Source organism: Notolepis coatsorum, assembly GCF_963971535.1.
Source record: "Notolepis coatsorum genome assembly, chromosome: 1".
NCBI classification, from domain to species: Eukaryota; Metazoa; Chordata; class Actinopteri; order Aulopiformes; family Paralepididae; genus Notolepis; species Notolepis coatsorum.
The window spans coordinates 61,582,327-61,605,763 of record NC_140165.1 but is presented as its reverse complement, the minus strand read 5'-3'; the positions used below and the strand labels follow the sequence as shown (position 1 = coordinate 61,605,763).

Here is a 23,437-nt window from a genome sequence, read left to right as displayed (position 1 = left end):
TGATGAAGTAACAAAGGAAACAAGCCAAAAGCACTTACTCCTCAGACATTCTTTGACAATTTTACAGCCCAAAATACAAAAAAGATCCAGGCGGAATAGGTAACAAAGGGTTGAAGAAATATTGTCTGAACTGTCAGATGCAAACTGGCTGTGTGACATAACCGAGCATCTCGCTCAATTGAATAAGAAGCTGTAGGGACGCAAACAAGTCCCACCCAAAACTTGACCAATATAGTTGTGAACTGAGACAACCCTTATTTTGTTATTTTTTAATACAGTTACAGTTGTGTGTTCATGCAGACACATAATAGCAATTTCATTACGAATTGAAAATGGGGGACCCTGATGTAAACAAGTCGAAAGTCTTTCTCTGGTCTGTATCCCCTTAACAATCGTGTGTATTGAGCTGTACTGTACTGTACCCATTCTGTAATCTGTTAATTAAAGTTAATTAAACTATCTTCCATTAGTTGGATGTATGGCCTCTGCAAGGTTGTGTGCAGCCATTTGTTTTTGTAACATCTGCTACATCTGTCCCACGTGTTCTTTGCAGCTCACAGTTGTTAGTTCTGCCCCTCTTGACTGTGACAAAAAGGTTTTGAACAAACTTAATGTCATAGCTTGTATTTGATGATATTCTTCTTTGTTATTTACTTGAATGGTTTGATCATTGATTGATGGAGTAATATGGGGTTCTGATCAACTAAAATTATTTGTTAAAATAACATAAGCTAACATATATTTTTACATCTATGCAAATGCATATGCAATGTGTATAACTTGAATAAGTAATATATACAGAAACGACATGTTTAACAATATGTAAATGAGCAGCTACATTTATTTTACATTACATTAACATTTATACGGTCTTTGGCCCTTTGAGGGCAACCATAATGCTGATGTGGCCCTCTGTGAAAATGAGTTTGACACCCCTGTCTTAAGCCATGTTTTCAGAAAATTCGCCTAAAAGTACATACCTATGTAAATGCAGAATTGCTCCACAACTACAAGGTCCGTTTGCATGTTCTTGGTATCTAGGGACATCTATGGACCTCAAGGAATGTATTCCCAGTGTCAGAAATATTGTGCCTGTAAATTGTAATGAACCAAAGGAGAATATAAATTATTATTATTATTAGGTTTTTAGAGGCTTAAGCTTAAGAGGTTAAAATAAAAAGTGATGTTAAGAAACACGCACACACGCACGCACGCACACACACACACACACACACACACACGCACACAAATAGTTGACACGTTGAAATAAGAATAATACAACAAAAAAAATCAAGAATCTAACAATAGAAAAGAAGAAGAGAATAACCAAACAACTTAAAATCAAAAGTCACGATCATGAAAACAGGATTGTGTTGAAAAACGAAGCACCCTTACTTCACAGCGGACCCCCCCCCCCCCCGCACACCCCCTCAATCATATTTCATAATCGTGATTTCAATACCAATCAGAATAATGCTGATTATGATGCCATAGTGGAGTGGAGGGATCCCCAGAGAGACCAGTCTAAGCAGCTTCTCCAGCTCCAGGCATCTGTTCGGGGCATTCCCCCCGTGCAGATCATGCTAATATATGCTAAGTGGACACTGATTAACATCAAGTATAACAGCCTCTCTATGGGATATTTCCAGTAAGCTAGTTTCAGAGCAGAAATGGGTAATTTTGTGGGGGTCTTTGCTTTTGTAATTGATTCTCCTCAGAGAACCTTGGGCTTGGCTGGTTGAATAGGCAGACAAACACAGCAATGAAGGGATGTAACAATGATAAAACAGACAAACACAGCAATGAAGGGATGTAACGATGATAAAACAGACAAACACAGCAATGAAGGGATGTAACGATGATAAAACAGACACACACAGCAATGGAGGGATGTAACGATGATAAAACAGACAAACACAGCAATGAAAGGATGTAACAATGATAAAACAGACAAACACAGCAATGAAGGGATGTAACGATGATAAAACAGACACACACAGCAATGAAGGAATGTAACAATGATAAAACAGACAAACACAGCAATGAAGGGATGTAACAATGATAAAACAGACAAACACAGCAATGAAGGGATGTAACGATGATAAAACAGACAAACACAGCAATGGAGGGATGTAACAATGATAAAACAGACAAACACAGCAATGGAGGGATGTAACAATGATAAAACAGACAAACAGCAATGAAGGGATGTAATGATGATAAAACAGACAAACACAGCAATGGAGGGATGTAACAATGATAAAACAGATAAATGCAGTGCTGTAACAATGATAAAAGAGGAAAGAGGGATTGCGATGTTTTCATGTGGATGATCTGTAATTAACACAACGCGTCTTCTGATGACATCACACTGGAAAACATAAAGAACATAAAATGCAAAAGTACATGTGAGATTATGTGCGTAATAAATCAGAATAGTTTTTTGGTGAAGTTCCCCTTTTAATCCTTGTCTGGCAGTCACATTTTAAAACAATAAAGCCATAACAATTCATGTAAAAATACTTAACAGATGTTAACTTTGTCTCAATTACAAGCAATCTGGACAGCATATATTATGGTTCATATTTGACATTTACCTCTGATAGATCACATTTGTTTTTTGAGATGTCTGTAAAGAAAGAATCCGTTATAATCATGGATGTAATAAATTGTGTTTATCTTGAAAGATATGAATGTCTTCGTCTCTGACTTTTATCGCCACTTACTTACGTCCTCATATAAGGTCCTTCCCCTAGACTCGGTTTGGAGGAAGGATATCCCAAACCTGGAAGTAGATTTTGATTGGGATGCAGTCTGGGAAAATGTTCGGCTATCATCACGCAACCCAGATCACCAACAGATTAATCTTAACTTTGTTCATAGGATTTACCTGACCCCTAGACGATTGTACCTAATGGGTCTCAGACCTGACTCTCGATGCTCCTTGTGTTCAAACGATGATATTGGTACATATATGCATATGTATTGGGAATGCCCTCCTGTTAAGACTTTCTGGGAAAATATCACCACTCAATTATCAGAATTTTTATCTCTGACCATATACCGACATTGCCTTCTGTACTGTTGTTGAATGATGTTTCTCAGTTATCGACCTCTGTACATGTAAAGAGACTCATTTTGGCGGGTCTTACGGCTGCTAAAAAGTTGGATTCAACCGGATAAAATGTGCCGGAAGGTATGGATTCTCACCTATCTCAATGTGATTTATCTAGAGATATCTACTGCACAAATTGTAGGTGTTAATGAAGCCAGCATAGCAGTCTGGGTAGCTGTGGTGGATAAGATAAAGGAACGCATATAAATTTGGAATTTTCTGATGTTGAATGAAGTAGTGGATGTATAGCCCAAGTGGGGGTCCTGTGGGAGGGGGGGGGGGGAGAGCGAGCAAGAGCCCATGTATTGTATTTATTATTTTTATGTCTTTTAGTCTACTTTCATTCTGATTTAATTACTGGACTGTCATTATTGTTATTATTATTTCTGTTATTGTCCTGTGATTTATCGTTGATTATTACTGTTACTGTATTGTTTGTCTTGTTTCATGTAAAAAAAGGGAAAATAAAAAAACATTTGCTCAAAAAAAAAGAAAGATATGAATGTAACAAGGTGGACGCAGACAGTGAAGGAACACAGTGAACCTTGTTGTTTTATTTTTTACCATATGTACTGGTTTTCACCTGCAGTTTCCTGGTTTGTATAGATGTGTCCTCGGCGTGTCTCAGATCTGACCTAAAAGTGTCCCCCAGGCCTGTAGAACGCTGCTTTTAATAATAGCCGTCCTGCTATTATTATTCGAGGTAGGACACAGGAAGTGAGGTCGGACACAGGAAGTGAGGTAGGACACAGGAAGTGATGTCGGACACAGGAAGTGAGGTAGGACATAGGAAGTGAGGTCGGTCACAGGAAGTGAGGTAGGACACCGGAAGTGAGGTAGGACACAGGCAGTGAAAACAATCATCCCTGCACCCTGGTTGGTGAGGGACGTCAGGAGGACAGGAGACAGTGAGACAGTTTGAAAAAGTTGTTTATTGGTGTGTTTATTGGTATCACAGAGTTATTGCTACTGAGTGGATGATGGCGGACGTCCTCAGTCAGTGGTGTCCTTTCTTCTCGTCCTTAGAGTGACCTTTCTTTTTATGTTCTTTCTTATGTTCATGATTCTTCTTACACTGGAAACACACAGAAGAAACATACAAATGAAACAGGAGTGGCCTCATCACTGTTACAATGTAGTGTAGAGGTCTAAACACTACAGTGGCTGGGTAGTGTAGAGGTCTAAACACTAGAGTGGCTGGGTAGTGTAGAGGTCTAAACACTAGAGTGGCTGGGTAGTGTAGAGGTCTAAACACTGGGTAGTGTAGAGGTCTAAACACTAGAGTGGCTGGGTAGTGTAGAGGTCTAAACACTGGGTAGTGTAGAGGTCTAAACACTAGAGTGGCTGGGTAGTGTAGAGGTCTAAACACTAGAGAGGCTGGGTAGTGTAGAGGTCTAAACACTAGAGTGGCTGGGTAGTGTAGAGGTCTAAACATTAGAGAGGCTGGTAGTGGGTAGTGTAGAGGTCTAAACACTGGGTAGTGTAGAGGTCTAAACACTAGAGTGGCTGGGTAGTGTATAGGTCTAAACACTGGGTAGTGTAGAGGTCTAAACACTAGAGTGGCTGGGTAGTGTAGAGGTCTAAACACTAGAGAGGCTGGGTAGTGTAGAGCAGTGGTTCTTAACTGGTCTAGCCTCGGGACCCAACACAAAAAAAAGTTTGGGGGAACTAATGGGATAACTGGGGTTGCAACAAAAGTGCAACTAGGGCTAAAAACACAATGAAATAAAATAATAATAATAAATAATATATCCTTCTTAGCTTAACATAACAGGGAACTAATGGGATAACTGGGGATGTTGTTTGCTCCTGAAGAGTCTCAAAGTCTGGGGTGATGGTAGACAAAGCAACTCTGAGGTCATGCTCAATGTCCAATCTGTTCCTCTACTTTGTCTTCAGCTGGACCAGAGCTGAGAAGCCAGTTTAACAAAGATAGGTAGTGGAAAAAAGTTTAAAAAATGTATAATAATTACTAAAGTGTAGTGTAGAGGTCTAAACACTAGAGAGGCTGGGTAGTGTAGAGGTCTAAACACTAGAGTGGCTGGATAGTGTAGAGGTCTAAACACTAGAGTGGCTGGGTAGTGTAGAGGTCTAAACACTAGAGTGGCTGGGTAGTGTAGAGGTCTAAACACTAGAGTGGCTGGATAGTGTAGAGGTCTAAACACTAGAGTGGCTGGGTAGTGTAGAGGTCTAAACACTAGAGAGGCTGGGTAGTGTAGAGGTCTAAACACTAGAGTGGCTGGATAGTGTAGAGTTCTAAACACTGGAGTGGCTGGGTAGTGTCTGGGGTCTCAAACTCGCGGGCCAATGCGGCCCGCTGGATGATATTTTGCGGCCCCCTACTTGACATCAAAGTTAAAAAATAAAGATTTTTATTTATTTTTTATGTTGTGGGACTTGTACAGGACTTTGTTCAACTGTGTCAGTGCTGTACAGTTTAAACCTTTTTAAATCTTAGACAAAAACTTTGCTTTCATGAAATATTGTAAGCCGTCATTTGAGGCTTTATAAAAGCAGCACAATGAACACAAATCTGTCAGTGCAGAGTCCAACCTCATCTTAAATAACAAACAGCATTGCTTGTTGTAGTTAACAAAGAGAGGCAGAGTTGATTTTGCAAAAGAAAAAAAAAAAAATCATATATATATATATATAATATTTTATGCGGCCCAGCCTCACCCAGACTCCACCTCCAGCGGCCCCCAGGTACATTGAGTTTGAGACCCCTGGTCTAAACAGTCTCCTACCACCGCAGAGATTTGGCATAATGGCATAATGGAATTGGCATAAAGTTGGGCGATGGGAGAAAAGTCACAAGGCCTCCAAGCCCTATTCACACTGGTGTGATGATGCTCCTCGAAGGGTTAAATGACTTGACCTACCTTTCCATGGCCATGTCCTCCATCCTGTGGAGAAAAAACAATACAACGTCAAAAGATTAGCTTGAGCTGAGAAAGATTCCTCTGATTGGACCTCTGACTAGTTGTTGGTCAAAAACACCTCTCCCTGAGTTTTAAGCTAGCAGGTCCATATCTTCTTCCATTAATTTGTGCTAAGCTAAGCTAGCTTGTAGCCAGATAGCTTTCTACTGAACGCACAGAGAGGACACTGGTATCTATCTTCTTGTCTGACTCTGGCGAGTCATTGTGTTAGTGTGTTTGTTTAACGAGTAGTCCAGCGAGAGTGCTCAAGTGCACACACTCACTTTAAACAAACACTCGCTTTAACACTCACTTTAGACACTTTAAACACTACACCATATATTTATCTATGTATTAAAGAGATTTGCACTACATCCATACCTCATTGTCTGCATTTTACTTCATTGTACTTTCATTGTACTTAGGTTGTACTTTAGTTTGTATATTGTATAGTGTTGGGACTTTATTCCTATCTTACTTACTTTACTTTTTACTGTATGAAGCACATTCTCAGGGGCTCATACAGAACCAAGCATTTCACCGTAATGTACATGTACTTTATACGTGACAAATAAAACAAAACTTGAAACTTGAACTTGAACAAGCTTGAGGGGCGACTCAGCGTCAGCTGATTCACTAACTCACTAACTCGTCAGTCAAACAGAGGCAGCAGGATGGCAGCGGCCATGAGAGATTGAACAGGTGAAAGACTCACGTCAGAGCTGGAGGAGGAGTCGGAGGAGGAGGAGGAGTCAGAGTCGTCCCCCTTCTTCTCCTTCTTCTTCTCCTGAGAGGAGAAACATGCACCTGGTCAATTATGTATTCATGTATATATTTATTAATTTATTTATATTTCGTCTTTAGATTTATTTGTATTGTTATTTGTGTGCTAAGGTATACACTCAATAATACATACCTATTTATGTATTTATTCATGTGCTTACTTATTTAGTTAATACTTGTTTATTTATTTATTTGTATGCACTTTTTACATACTTAATTAATACTTACTTACTTAGCTACTTACTTAATACTTACTTAGTTACTTAGCTACTTACTTAATAATTACATACTTACTTAGCTACTTACTTACTTAATACAGGAAATATTCCCTTATTACTTACTTAATACAAGAATTTCCCCCCAAATCTATCCATGCATTGTCACTAAACGACCAAGCTGCAAAGTAGAAAATCGCTAGAAGAAAAAAGAATGTCATCTCTATTTTAGGTTAGGGTGGGATGTGAGGTCTCCGCTAAGGTTAAGGTAGGGGTTAGGTTTATAAACAGTGAGGTTAGGGTTAAGGTAGGGGTTAGGTTTATAAACAGTGAGGTTAGGGTTAAGGTAGGGGTTAGGTTTATAAACAGTGAGGTTAGGGTAGGGGTTAGGTTTATAAACAGTGAGGTTAGGGTAGGGGTTAGGTTTATAAACAGTGAGGTTAAGGTAGGGGTTAGGTTTATAAACAGTGAGGTTAGGGTTAAGGTAGGGGTTAGGTTTATAAACAGTGAGGTTAGGGTTACGGTCCTTTAGGTTTATAAACAGTGAGGTTAGGGTTAAGGTAAGGGTTAGGCTTATAAACAGTGAGGTTAGGGTTAAGGTAAGGGTTAGGCTTATAAACAGTGAGGTTAGGGTTAACGTAAGGGTTAGGCTTATAAACAGTGAGGTTAGGGTTAAGGTAAGGGTTAGGCTTATAAACAGTGAGGTTAGGGTTAACGTAAGGGTTAGGCTTATAAACAGTGAGGTTCGGGTTAAGGTAAGGGTTAGGCTTATAAACAGTGAGGTTAGGGTTAACGTATCCAAAATTAACTGATCATGGAGGATGAATTAGAAAATAAACTGCATGTTTTGTTCATATTCTTTATGAATTAAAACCTCCAGAGTCAATGAAGCGACTCACCTTCTTCTTCTTGTCTTCTGTGATGAAAGAAAAAAAACATGTAATTTTTATTTGAGATCATTTTCTTCCTTTTCATTTGATTGTATTTCAGTTCGGTTCCCAAAAGTAGATATTCAAGCTCTTGAATATTACCACGAATCAAACCGATGTATAATTCAGAAATATTATGTTAATTTCATATTATGAATCAGAGGTTTGGACTCACCTTTGTCACTCATGTTTTTCTTTAAAAGCCCTGTTGACGAGTACAGTAGAAAACACTGTTAGAGAAATGAATCAAAACACTTTATTTGATAGAATTTAATATAAAACGTGTTTAAAGCTGCTAGTTTTGGGGGAAATTACTAACCTCTGAACGTCTAAATGAAGTGTGATATATATTTAGTATTTAATACATAAAGTATGATATATATTTAGTATTGAATACATAAAGTATGATATATATTTAGTATTTAATACATAAAGTATGATATATATTTAGTATTTAATACATAAAGTATGATATATATTTAGTATAGAATACATAAAGTATAATATATATTTAGTATTGAATACATAAAGTATGATATATATTTAGTATCGAATACATAAAGTATGATATATATTTAGTATTTAATACATAAAGTATGATATATATTTAGTATTGAATACATAAAGTATGATATATATTTAGTATAGAATACATAAAGTATGATATATATTTAGTATTTAATACATAAAGTATGATATATATTTAGTATAGAATACATAAAGTATGATATATATTTAGTATAGAATACATAAAGTATGATATATATTTAGTATTGTAACTAGTTATTGTAGATGTAATGTAATGTTTCCATCTCAAAACGACCCGATGCAGCTTCTAAGCAGTTACTGTAGTAAACCAGTTAGGTTGGATAAGAATTGGAAAAGCTTTACAATGTTTCACCAAACTCACACAGGAACATAGAAATATAAAAAACATACATGTCACAAAGTGACTAGTGTAATAATAAAGTGCAAATGACAAAAACAGCAGCCATTTCATTCCAATATTATCATCATTACTTGGAGCGTGTATCAAAGTAGACGGTACCTGTTTCAGGAGGTCGCTGAGGTCCTGTGTTCTCTGCTGTGCATAAGGAACGATATCTGACACAGTGTGGGCGGGGCTTATGAAGGTAATAGCATGCGAGAGTCTTGACAGGCAGGTCATACACGAACGATATCTGACACAGTGTGGGCGTGGCTTATGAAGGGCGAGTGACCGAAGCTACATGAAGCTCTTTTCTTCTGTTGTTTCTTACCTGCACATCCACTTTATAAACATTGTATTGTATTTGTATTATGTATTTGTATTATGTATTTTTATTATCAAATCAGATCACGTGTTATCACTGTTCTACTGCGACTGTTTATACGATCCAGTAATAATCCACATTATTACATTTTTGTTGAGGTGACTCTCGTATATCAACACATAGCAACCATTGTCTCTTCCAACATGGATGCCCAATGGGCATCTAAACATTCTGTGAAAGACCTCTACAAGAGCATGTTTATTGGGTACAAGGTTTGGGTACAAAGACCGTCGTCAGGTTGTCTGATGAGAGGGAGGTTTCTTGTTGATGAGTAACAGCATGTGTTTGAAATGATCCATCGCCAGGATCACAAGGGACATGATGAAAATACACTAGAATAGTTTAAAAACACATCAAACACAGAGCTTTTCTTCATGTTAGGCTGGTTTGTATTCAGACCGTAATGTGTGACGCCACACAACTCCCACTCATATCTAGGATTTATTAGATTATCATGTGATTTATAACATTGTGGAGGAAACGTGTATCAGACCCAGGGGTGTAAAAAGTGCCCAGAAATTATACTAAAAACACGCTTGAAATTCCGGGGCAATGAAATGTTCCATTTCGTCCTCTTCATCATCGTTTGTGGCCATCTTCTGTAGCTTGTCACTCTGACTGTCTATTCTTCTGATATAATCAAAAGAATCAAAGATCCCCGCTTTCTAGTCTTGCACAAGGACCAATCATAATTAATAACGCTAACGTTAGTTCGGCCAGAGAAACAAATATACTAATTAAAATGGTCGGACCTGTGAGATTTGTACTTTGTAGGTCTGCATTTTAAATGTAAGGAGTAAAAAGTATGTTTTTTTCCCTCTGAAATGTAATTGAGTAAAAGTACAAGTATACAAACCTAATAATACTTGAGTAAAGTACAAATCCCCAAAAACAGTACTTAAGTATTGTAACGAAGTACAATTACTCAAGTACTTTACACCCCTGACTCAGACCTTACTTGTCTAGAGATCTTGTAGTGTAGGGCAGGCTTTACCGTGGGAGCAGCCAGGTGATGTTAGATCATGGGAGCCAGCCACGTGAGGTTAGATAATGGGAGCCAGCCAGGTGAGGATGGAGAGATAATGGGTGAGGTATTGATGGTTACACCCTGAAGCCACGGAGCGTTATCACTGAATGTTTTGTTCCCACAGCCACAGCGTACCTAACCCGACGAGCCTGGGTAAATATAGACACGGTGTAGTGGAACTAAAGGTTGAGCTTTTGTGTCACTTTCAGTCAGGAATGTAATGGAGGGAACACCCACTAGAGACCAGTTTTACTACCTTCTACTAGTGGAAATACTAACTTCTGATTCGATCTTTATTTACCTTGAACACACCAAACGTACAAATCACAGTAAAGACTAAATGTAAACATAAACAAATTAGTTCGTCTTCATCCATAGAAAAATTATAGATGGATGAGTCTGCCCCTTTTTCACAATATCATAACATTTAATGTTAGTTAGTTAGTTCATCAGTTCTGTATTTAGAGTTACATCTATAGTTTGTCAGTTCTGTATTTATAGTTCTATCTACAGTTTGTCAGTTCTGTATTTATAGTTATATCTATAGTTCCTCAGTTCTGTATTTATAGTTATATCTATTGTTCCTCAGTTCTGTATTTATAGTTATATCTATAGTTCCTCAGTTCTGTATTTATACTTCTATCTATTGTTCATCAGTTCTGTAGTTCTATCTAGTCCATCAGATGTTTAACGTGGTTCAACACTGATGTTTAATGCAAGTTTGTATTGACACAGCAGACCGAAGCTACACTAACCTGAGTTCCAGTGACATAGAGTAAGTACACTTTGGGAATCTAATTGTGTATAATCTTAAATCTACAATTCGGTTTAGTTTCACCCAGTGACAGTATGGGCGTGTCTCAAGCTGCCTGGGTCGTTGTCCTGCTAATTAATGAGCTATCACCAGTCAGAGGCCAGTCTTTAGTGTTTAAAAGCACCTCTTTGTGTGCTGATAATTCAGTTTGTATTGACACAGCAGAGAGAAGCTACTGTACACTAACCTGTTCTAACCTACACTAACCTGAGTTCCTGATCAACACTGATGTTTAATGTGGTTCAATCAATGTTCAACATCACAAACACTGATGTTTATTGTGGTTCAACACTGATGTTTAACATCAAACACTGCTTCAACACCTCATAGAAACACCACATGGTCACCGTAGAACTAAAAGTATAGACGGACATAAAGAAAATGAACATCAGTTCTTACATTAATTCATGTTTAGGAGAATACGCTTCATACTTTAATACAGACAAAAGAAAAACAGAATATTGACCACTTCTGCCAGCTTGTCCACCAACTTAACTTCTCACCTGTCTCTTCTCAAGTACTTTACTTTTCAACACAATCTGTCTGAAAAGACGGTATTGAATATTTATAGTATCCCATCGCAGACGTCTTGGTCACAAAAGACAGGTGTTTGTAATCAAGTAGCAGGTGATCATCATTAATGAAATGACATCTGTGGCCAATCAGCCGAGGCATAGCGCCACATCGTCAGCCAATAGCACGCCGTGAGAGTGTTGTGAACATTCTGACTGCTTGGGGCTCACAACAGAACACGGGGTCGACGCGAGCTCACAAGTTCTAAGCCCCGCCTCTTGTCGGGTGCAATGAGAGAGGTGTCTTATTTCATATTTCTGTCTTTGCCTCTCTTGTGTCAAATCTGAAGATTCAGGATGATAATTGGAACCTAGAACTTAACTACAGTACCTACCTCAAACTATAGTCTATCCATATGACTCTGTATGATAGCATGTACAATAGTGCTGTATATACAGTACCATATATATAAATGGTAAATGGTGTATTTATATAGAGCTTTTATCCAAAGCGCTTTACAATTTTGTCCTCACATTCACCCAACCTGCTCATCGGAAGCAATTAGGGGTTAAGTGTCTTGCTCAAGCACACTTCGACACGCTGCCCGGGAGGAGTGGGAATCCGACCATGAACCATCCGATTACCAGATGACTGCGCTTCCTTCTGAGCCACTGTTTACTGCATATATACTGTATATTATACAGTATATATTCATATCTGTCTGAATATACCTGCATATAATCCTTCTATATACCTACCTATACACCTGCATATAGCCCATATAACTCTGCATAATAGCATGTAGAATAATGCTGTATATACCGTATATATTTTCTTACTGTGTATTAGGGCTGTCCCCGACTAAGGATTTGGATAGTCGACTTTGATTGGCCGAAATTAGCCGATAGTATAAAAAAAATTAAAAAAATTGAAGAAAAAAAGTGCTTAATGTCTGAAGAAGTCGACAGAAGGCTTCTTGTCCTCTGCAAAAGCATGCAATTGGTCCACTGATGGATACATCTTGATATTTGTCTAGTCTAGTGTGTTCATTAGATGAGTGACATTTTCTTTCAGTGCCTCTGTGCCTGTTTTCTTAGGCAGTTACCCTCTGGTATGCGTGCCATTAGCGTTAGCCATGCTTCTAGACCTCTTTTCTTTTGGAAATAATGATTTAAAAAAAAAAATTAAATACAAAATTATAATTATTTTTTTTTGTTGCATTCGACTAAGAGGTTGGCAGTCGACTACGGCTCCTTTCGATCGATTAGTCGACTATTCGACTAATAGGGGTCAGCCCTACAGTGTATATTTATCCACATCTGTCTGTACATACCTGCATATAATCGCTTTTACATATCTGTAGATACTATATCAATATACAGTATGTACATGTCTGTAGATACTATCTATATCTGTACATATCCCTTACCTACTTACTAGTTAGCTGCTGGCCAGTATGACTTACTACCATACTGTCTTTATGCCTGTATCACTGTACATATTAATATTACAACTCTGTACATACAGCTGATTAGCACTATTACTCAATAGTACAAATTTATATATTTTATAGTACATTGTATATTACTAGTGCACTTTACTGTCACATTTGCACTCTGGTTGGATGCTAGACTTATTTCCGTTGTACTGTACTTGTGCTGTATGATGAGAATAACATTTTATATAATCTATAATAATAATGACGTGACAAGTTGATCTTCCCAGCCCTAACCCAAATAACAATCATACACGTTAATAGTCTGGATACTCGCTAATGTCCACAGTTGAGGTTTTAGATGGGGATAAAGTAATAATAATAATAATAATAATAATAATAATAATAATAATAATAATAATAATAATAATAATAATAATAATAATAATAATAATAATAATAATAATAATAATAATACATTGTATTTGTAGTGCCCTTTTCATTCACTAGGATCCCAAAGTGCTACAGGGTTAAAACATAGTTAAAAACATATTATAAACAGAAAGGTAAAAACAACACAAGAAAATTATTTCAAATCACAAGAAATAGCTAGCAATAAAAGGCCTTTTGAAATAGAAATGTTTTCAGGCCTGCTTTAAAGGAGTCCAGGCTCTGTGGTGCCCTCAGCTGGATGAGGAGGCTGTTCCACAACCACAGGCGTGGTGCAGCCGTGCAGAAGGCTCGGTCCCCCATGGTGCAGAGCCTGGTACTGGGGACCCGGAGAAGCAGGCTACCTGCAGATCTGAGGGTACGGGTGGAGGGCTTTGGAGGGATGAGTTCCTGTAGCTGTAGGTAGAGGGGTGTGTGTCCGTTTATGCAGTTATTATGGGTGAGCAGCAGGATTTTATAATAAGTGTTTGGATGCGTTGTCTTGCTTCCCAATCAGCGGTATGGACGGTTTCAGTGGACCCAAAAGTATTTCCCGTCAACAAACATGCGTACGTTTTCAATATTGATGTTGTCAAGTTGAAACCGTCTATACTTGCGTTACCACGGAAACGGAACCCGCACAGACCCAAGAAGCGGTCAGTTGTAGTGATGGTGGTTGTTATGTGTACTTTCACTTGGTGGAGGGAATACTTACTGTCTTTTTGTGTTACATTCACATTGTGGTGTGAGTGTGGTGTCACTAATTGTTCCTGTAATTTTGTTCTGTGTAATTGGACACAGGTGTGGTGACGAGGCTCCACACCCTATATGAGCTGAGCTCGTCACTGCAGCTCTCTCACCTAAATCAAATCAAATAAAATGTATTTGTAAGGCTTGACAACACACGTTAATGTCCCCAGGGGCCGGACACGTCTTCTTTAAACAAGTCAAGAAGAAACATCACAATAAGTCAAGAACAAGGGCGGTCAGGTGGCGTAACGGAGATTGCGTTCGTCACCAACCCCGGAGCGGCTGGATTTGCCTGTTCGAATCCAGCTCACAGCTCCGGGGTTGTCACCAGCTTGGCTGGCCGTTCACACTAATACAATTGGCAGTATTAGAGGGTGGGGGAAGCTGGCGGGGTGGATCCGGGTCGTTGTAAACAGCGACTCCTACAGTTCGGTCAGGGCGCCTGCTAAGCGCGGATAGGACCTGAGTGGGATAGTGTGATCCTTCCACACGCTACGCCCTCTCAGTGAGAATCCGCGCTGCCAGGTGAAAAGAAGCGGTTGATTGGCTGGACGTGTGTCGGAGGAAGCACGTGGTACTCGTGGTAGCCTCCACTCTCCCAGACCGACTGTGGGGGGTAAGTGCGCAGCGACCAGGAAGGGGATTGGGAATTGGCATAACGACTAACATTGGGATGGGAGAAAATCGGAGGAAAAAGGAGGGGGAATAAGATAAAAAAAAAAAAAAAAAGTCAAGAACAAAACAAAAACACCATAAAGTCCAACATTTTTTAAGTAAATGCAAAATAAATGCAACATAACAGACATACCCCACGCGAAGGTAAGGAAAAACTCACTAAAACCTACTGTAGCAATAGGAAACAAATGCACCACAGGCAATGTGGAGGAGAGAAACCTTAGAAGGGCCGTTCAAGGGGGTATCTCCCTTCTTAGATGTCGGTGATAGTAGTGTTGCAATAAAACAGGCGAACAGAACACCTGTTCTCTCGTCATTTTGAGCCTTGTGCTTGCTCTTTTTTGCAGCTTGTAAATATTATTATTATATCCTGAACCAAGGAGGCTGGTGCACCCAGCTCTCCCCTTTTGTCCTTTAAAAAATATAGTAGTTAAATACGATTGTTTTTTGCTAAAAACGTGTCCGACTTCTTGTTGTCCACCATTTTACAACCAAGGCCTACCAGGAAACAATCAGAAAAAATAAATAACGCACATCCTCCGTTCCTTGGTGCTGAGCCAAACTGTAAAAACAGTAGTACATAAAACAAAGCGGGGCTCGTCGCAACTCACATTTGATTCTCCAAGGTGTTTTAATTGTGACAAATAATAGCAGCAGATACAATGTTTCGACCCTTCCGGTCTTTTTCAAGTATGAACACAACACAAAATTACATCTTTTTATAGCGGGAAACAAACCATATTACTGTGACTGTTGAGGCCTTAGGGCAAGTCATATTTATGCTTGGTTGTAACAGTGGTGTTGACATGGCGGGGCGTTCCAGTACATCACCCTGTCCAGCGGGCATGTTTAGCTTTCTCCCTGTTCTGATGTGATCCTGCTGCTGTAAACAGGACACTCAAGAGAGACAGAGACAAACGGCGAAATAGTTTGAGCGTAATGTCAGCAGCTTGCTGGAGCATGACACCGTCATTTTGTCTCTCTCTCTGTCTCTGTCTGTCTCTCTCTCTCTCTCTGTCTCTCTCTCTTTATCTCTCTGTCTGTCTCTGTATCTGTCTTTCTCTTTCTCCCTGTCTCTCTCTGTCTCTATCTCTGTCTCTCTCTCTGTCTGTCTCTGTCTCTCTGTATCTGTCTCTCTCTCTTTCTCCCTGTCTCTCTCTCTGTCTCTCTCTCTATCTCTGTCTCTTTCTCTCTGTCTCTCTCTGTCTCTCTCTCTGTCTCTCTCTGTCTCTCTCTCCTTCCCTCTCTCTAATTCCATCTCTCTCTCCTTCCCTCTCTCTCTCCATCTCTCTCTCCTTCCCTCTCTCTCTGTCTCTCCATCTCTCTCTCCTTCCCTCTCTCTCTGTCTCTACATCTCTCTCTCCTTCTCAATTAAATTCAATTCAATTAAATTCAAATGGGCTTTATTGACATGGGAAACATACGTTAACATTGCCAAAGCCAAACAAAACAAAGCAAAACAATCAAACAGAGAAATCAGTACAGTACAGAAGGAATAATTTTTTGTGTGATTGACAGTCTTTATGGTGGTTGTATTCTGTTGGATGTCCTTTCCTTGTCACAGCAGCTCACAAATCTTGCTGCTGTGTTTGCACATTGTTTTATTTTTCCCAGTAGGTATGGGAGTTTTGAGTTATTTGCCATGTTTTCAAAGTCCAAATAGCATTCCAATTTGTTTGGTTTTGGGTTGATTCTTTCCAATGTGTCAGATAGTTTTCTTTTTGTTTTCTTATAATTTGGTTTAGTCCAGTGTGGTTGGTGTCTGGGTCACTTTCTTATAGGTGATTGAGAATTGAAATGCTCTTTTTTGGATTTTGATAATTAGTGGGTATCTTCCTAGTTCTGCTCTGCATGCATTATTTGGTGTTTTCCGTTGGGTGCGGAGAATGGATTTGCAAAATTCTGCATACAGAGTCTCAATTTGGTGTTTGTCCCATTTTGTGAAATGTTGATTTGCAAGTGGGCCCCAGACCTCGCAACCATATAGGGAAATGGGTTCTATGACATGAGTCTAATATTTTGAGCCAGATTTTAATTGGAATGTCTAGCTTGATATTCCTTTTGATTGCATAAAAAGCCCTTCTTCAAGACCCCCTTATTGACTGCTAAAGCAGGTACGACTCCCACAAGCAAATGCTGGAGGGGATGTGGTGAACAAATAGGTAACCATACACACATTTTCTGGACATGCCCAAAACTATTTCACTTCTGGGATGATGTATTCAGGGATGTAAAAAAAAGTATTCGACATGGACATTCCACAAGATTTCAAAACTGCCATCCTCGGAGTCATACCAGAGGGCATTGAGGAAAGGAAAAGTGTGTATCTTCTTCAAATACTGTTAACTGCTGCCAAGAAAATTATCACAATTAACGGTAGGTTATGTAGATAACCTAGTTATATTAGTATTGGCTGAGCGTTCCGCTCTGAGCCGTATGAGATATTCTATCTCCTATGATACCTATTGTATCCCCTTACGAACAAAAAAATACATGCACCACACCTGTATGGGGCTCCGCCCCCATGGTGGCACCGCCCATATAGCAGTGACGGTAGTCACCACACACCCTTCCTCGCCAAAAACCCGTCCCAGGAAAAGATTCCTCAAGAGGGAACTCAGGGCCGCGCAGAGCGGAACGCTCAGCCAATACTAATATAACTAGGTTATCTACATAACCTACCGTTATATGCCGTATTTGCTATCGCGTTCCGCTCTGAGCCGTATGAGATATGGGGAAGAGCGGACGCGAAGCCCGACAAATGTACCCCCTGAGGACCCGTAAGCCCACATCAAGGGGTGCGGGGAGCCCTGTCACCCCACCCTCCCTAATGAAGAGGGGGCGCAGTCAACTCCACCTGAATGCGAACAAGAGGGAAACTAGAACCCCTTGAACACACCGTACAGGCGGAACCACGTGTGACTCAACACACTGTGGCCCATACCCATACACTCCTGCTACCCGACCAAAGGACGGGAAGCAGGCAAGGCCACAGACCCCAGAACCGCCTGGGAGACAGAACCCCCGGTCATGTCCATGAGGTAAAACCTAACAAAGGGGCCCGGGGAGGACCAAGAAGCCGCAGCACAAATGTCCTCCACCGAGGCCCCACCCAGGAGGGCGGCAGAGGCAGCCACTCCACGAGTGGAGTGCGCCCTGACGCCCCCAGGGGGATCCTGCCCAGCCAACGTGTAGCAGAGGGCAATACCCGCGCACAACCAACAAGCCAGACGCCGCGTCGACAGCGCTTTACCAGCATGAGCCCCACCGTAACAGACAAAAAGCTGATCGGTAACCCTGAAGCCCTGAGTACGGCTGAGGTAAAACCCCAAAGCACGGACCGGACATGACAGGTGAAGGCCCGCATCCAACTCACTAGCGTGAGGAGGAGGACGAAAAGCCTGAACCACAATATCCCGGGAGCGGAAAGAACTCCGGATATTCTTAGGCACGAAAGCAGGATTAGGTCGCAGAGTGGCACCGCAATCGGTCCGAAAAGACAGGCACTCTGGACGTACCGAGAGAGCACAGAGCTCACCTACGCGTTTAGCGGAAGTGACAGCCAGTAGGAACGCGGTCTTGAAGGAAAGCCGGCCCAAAGACGCCTGCTCGAGCGGCTCAAACGGAGCCAAGGACAACCGACCGAGGACCAACTGAAGATCCCAACTCGGAGCCAAGGAGCGTTGCACCGGCTTAACGCGTCGAGCGCCAAGCAGGAAACGCTTCACAAGAGGGTGGCTGAACAAAACAGTCCCCTCAAAACCCTCATGTTAAGAGGATATAGCTGCCGCATAGACCCTCACTGTCGAAGCCGACAGCCCATCAAGAAGAGACTGGAGATAACTCAGAACAGCATCCAGGGGACAGGAGACTGGGTCCCAGCCCCCCCCCTTACACCACTCTTTGAACGCACACCACCTGCCCGCGTAAACCGCGACAGTGGAGGGAGCAAACGCACGCCGAATGGTATCAACCACAGAGGGCTCCATCCCCTCCAGACTCACCCCCCCACCAGCCACACCATCAGGGGCTGACCCAACACCGGAGGGCGGACAAACACCCCGTTGTGCTGAGAGAGGGCCGTCTCCGACCACGGAATGACCCAAGGAGGAGCGATCAGAAGCTGGATCAAGGCCGGGAACCATACCGCCATGCCCCGGTCCGGCGCGACCAGGATCACCGTCTTGCGCTCCCTCCGTATCCGCTCCAACAGCTGACTCAACAGATGTACAGGAGGGAAGGCGTACAGAAGACCGGGCGGCCACGGAAACGTCGAGAAGGCATCTACCCCCAAGGGGGGGCGATCCGCTCGACTGAGCGAGAACCACAAGGGGCACTTGTGAGAACGTCGGCACGCAAACAGATCCACCGAGGCCTCCCCGAACCGATCCCAAATCTGCCTGACTATGTCGGAGCGGAGTTCCCACCCGTCGTGACGAAGACCGCCCCGAGACATCACATCCGCCCCCACATTCTCCGTACCAGGAACGTGGAGCGCCGTCAGACTGCGCAGCCTGCGGGATGCCCATAGCAGCAGTTTGCGCGCCGCCCGGAGCAGGCGGGCGGAACGAGTCCCACCCTGCCTGTTGATATACGCCGCCGCCGTCACATTGTCCGTCCTGACCAAAACGTGCCTGCCCACCACAAAATGGTGGAGCCGTTGAAGGACCAGAAGAACCGCCTTCAACTCCAACACATTGATATGCAGGACAGCTGGATCGGCATGACCCGTCCAGCTGCCCCCCACTGCATGAGACCGAAGCACCCCTCCCCAACCCGTGAGAGAGGCGTCGGTGAAGACCGTGACGTGTGAGCTCCTGCCGCCCATGGGGACCCCAACGGAGAGGATACCCAGCCTCCCCCAATGGATGAGGTCCCCCCATATCGACAAAGGAACCGTCAACCGTTTCCTCTTGTCCCTCACTGGATCCAGTCTCAAAGAGACAAACCACCTCTGTATCCTCCTCATAAAGAGGAGGCCAAGAGGAACCACCACGTGAGCAGCCGACATAAGGCCCAGCAGACGCATCACCTGCAGCGCCGTAACCGTCCCTCCCAGACGGAAACCCCAGAGCGTGTGACGGAGAGTCCCCCGACGCTGCACCGAGAGGGTTGCAATCATGGGCCTTGACCTCAAGGTCAAGCCCAAGTACTCCACCTGTTGACTGGGAAGAGGGGTACTCTTCTTCCAATTCACAGCAAAACCCAGGCTGGTGAGGAATTCCACCACCAGCCTGGTATGAGACCTGGCAACCTCCTCCGAACGACTGAGGAGTAGCATGTCGTCGAGATAGAATAGAACTCGTATCCCCCGACGACGTAAAGGCTCCAGTGCAGCCGCCACGCACTTGGTGAATGTGCGGGGAGCCAGAGAATACCCGAACGGCATTCTGTGGTACTCGTACGCTACGCCCTGAAACAGGAACCGCAGGAACTGCCTGTGAGGAGGGAAAATAGGAACGTGAAAATACGCATCCTTCAGGTCTATGGAGGTGAACCAGTCCCCCCTCCTGACAGCAAGCAGAAGGAGTCTGACGGTCAACATTCTGAACGGTCTCGCTACAATCAACCGATTGAACGCGGACAGATCCAGTATAGGTCTGACCCCCCCTGTTTTCTTGGGCACCAGAAAATAACGGGAGTAGACGCCTGACATTGTGTCCTCGCTCGGGACCACAACGACGACCTGCTTCACCAACAGAGATTGGATCTCGTCGGCCAGGGCTGTCACCGCGTCCGACCCTGACAATAGGGTCGGTACCAAACCTGAGAACGGAGGATGGGGCTGTGCGAACTGCAAAACCAGCCCCGCCTCTAACGTTCTCTGCAACCACCGATTCAAAAGGCATTCCCGACGCCATATGTGAATATAATCCCACAGGGCCCCCGCCACCAACTGACGCTGGGCCGCAAGGAACCGTAGATAGTTGGCCCGGTCCCCCCCGTCGTGCAAAACACCCAAGGGAGGACCCCGACAGAAAGGGCCGGTTTGATACGGGAGGAGCTGTCACCAAACTTGTGGACACACACTCGCCCCCTGAACACCCCACCAGCGTATGCTGAGGAGTCGTTCCGCAGCTAGACACGCAAGGCATGAGGACCCCATGGGCTCCCACACGCCGAAGCCCTGCAGTGATATTGCTACCACTTAAATCACGCCCGCCTCTTCTTTGCAGACCACTGCCGGTTTGACGGGAGTGGGAGGCAACAGCGCGATACCCCGCCTGGCGAGGGCGAAGCCGGGGTAACCCCTGCTGAGCATTCAACAGAAGAGGCACCGAGTCCCCCTGCTGACCACTGGAGCTAGTGGCAGCTGAAACACCAGGTTCCACCCACCCACAACCTGCGGTGTAGGAACCACGCGACGACGGAACATTCTCACGGACAGACCCAGGTTCAGCCATCAACTGGGTGTCAGCCCCTGTCTCCATGAGAAGCGAAGAATGGGGCCGCATACGCTTCAAAGAAGGTTCGCGGCCCGCAGCCAAAGGAGAACGCTCAGAGCCCCGCTTCTGAGGGTAACAGAAAACGGACCGAACGGGGAGCGGGCTGCTCGCGGCAAAATGACGACGGGTTGGTATACCAAACCCGAAATCACCCAAAATGGCCGATCCCTCGGCCGCCAAGGCTGTCGGCCTCGCGATACCCCGTTGACACTCCAACCAGGGCACCACTGGCGGGGGAAAAATGACCGCCTGTCGAGGGTCTCGCCACAGTCGTTGACGAGACCGTGCCCCCACCTCTGGCTGCACAGCGTGAGACGGTGTAGGACCCCGATCAAAAACCGCCTGCGCCTCCACAGAACGCCCAAAAAGACTATCTGTGGAAAAAGGAGTCATGAGGAGAGAAAACCTATCCTCTTCCCCAAGAGGAGACTGCTCCAACCAAACATGCCTAACAACTAAAGTTGATAGCATCCGAATCCTCCCCGCAGTTATAGCTTGCGACTGAGTCAAGATCTCTATAACACCACAAACATGAATCATGTTTACAATGTCGGTCTGACCCAAAGACCCACAACCCGACGCCATCTTGGATAGGAAAGTAGCCAGCTGAGCCACAACACTGGCCGCCGCTAAATGCCATCCTGCAGCAGTATACCACTCATCCGTCCATACTGCCACCCTCCGAGCCGATATGTTATCAAGCATCGGCCGGGCGGAACGCCGTTCATCCCCGCCTGGGCACAGGAAAAAAGCTACCTGGCTGCTTAGCCAAGGTACCCCCGGCCTGCACCCCGTTGTCAGCCCCTTCACCCGTAAAAAAGGTAAATAAAGCTCAGCAAACCCCCCCACATCCACCACCGACTGACCTTCATCAACGAAGCTGGTAAGAGGAGGGAAGAGCGGAAACCCGCGGCGGGGATCACTAGACATTCCAGCGTCAACATCAGTGTTAGCAGAAAAAACAGTAGTAGCATTAGTGTTAACAGCATGTTCCAGGATCGCCAAGACATCGCCCACGACAGTGGAACGATCGCCAAGCCGCCCCGGCCCCGGTGCTGAAACATACTCCACAGCACGACTAACACCGACATCGATGCCTACTGACACAGACCTCACCTTTGTACAAGCCGACCCGTTAGCCAAACCTTGTACGCTGCCCCCCGGTCCGTCGCCGTCAGCCGAGGAACCACCAGCACAGGTCTGTGTCGTCGAAACAAGCTCCGGAGAATCCAGGGAAACACAATCCTCCGGTAAGCCCTCAATATTACGAATCTTCTTTAATCTTTTCATCCTACTAGTTTATCGTACGGTGCACGCATCCGAGTACGCTGGGACGAAAATAGAGGAAGGGTGTGTGGTGACTACCGTCACTGCTATATGGGCGGTGCCACCATGGGGGCGGAGCCCCATACAGGTGTGGTGCATGTATTTTTTTGTTCGTAAGGGGATACAATAGGTATCATAGGAGATAGAATATCTCATACGGCTCAGAGCGGAACGCGATAGCAAATACGGCATATAACTGGTTAAAACACAGTCCACCAACACATAACCAATGGCTAAACAAAGTTAAAGAAATTCAGGACATGGAGAGGATGACTCATCTGATCAGGTTGCAAGGTGAACAGTTCGATAGAAAGTGGGCTTGTATAGAGCGAATAGGGCTATAAAGGCAATGTATTACCTATTTTCATCTTATTATTTTCATCTCACTCCCCATTTTATTGTCATTTTATTTTTAAAATGGTTTGAACTACACTATTCTGGTTTACCTGTTATTTGTTAGTTTATTTTTATTTTTAACATTATTATAATTTTATTTTTATTTTTTATTTCTGTTAATGTATTTTTATTTTTGCGCCCCTTCCCCAAGCATAGCTGTCTCTTGATGACACGGTACAGACAGTTGGTTGAGAACTAGTTGTAAGGTATATCTGCATATCTGTAGGCCTACTGCCTTGATTTGGTGCTGAATAGTAGGGATATGTGAACGGGAAGAAGGACGCAATCCTAACTGCATGCATTTACATGCTTTTGAGAAAGGTCAGTGATGAAGGGTTGGATTTGCAATG

General features: G+C 43.3%; 1 protein-coding gene and 1 long non-coding RNA gene across 3 annotated transcripts in view; one reads left to right on the top strand and one right to left on the bottom strand.

Moving 5' to 3' along the window:
* The window catches only part of mcf2la (mcf.2 cell line derived transforming sequence-like a), a 325,483-nt gene that overhangs the window by 201,632 nt on the left and 100,414 nt on the right, over positions 1-23,437 (top strand).
* LOC311244561 lies at positions 4,028-10,296 on the bottom strand. Of its 2 annotated transcripts, none has more exons than XR_014620703.1 (6): positions 10,271-10,296; positions 8,139-8,168; positions 7,934-7,950; positions 6,752-6,823; positions 5,998-6,021; positions 4,028-4,190 (listed from the first exon to the last, which is right to left on the bottom strand). It is a non-coding gene; the product is annotated as an uncharacterized lncRNA (long non-coding RNA). The 2 variants fall into 2 exon arrangements; XR_014620704.1 differs by lacking the exon at positions 10,271-10,296 and adding an exon at positions 9,012-9,034.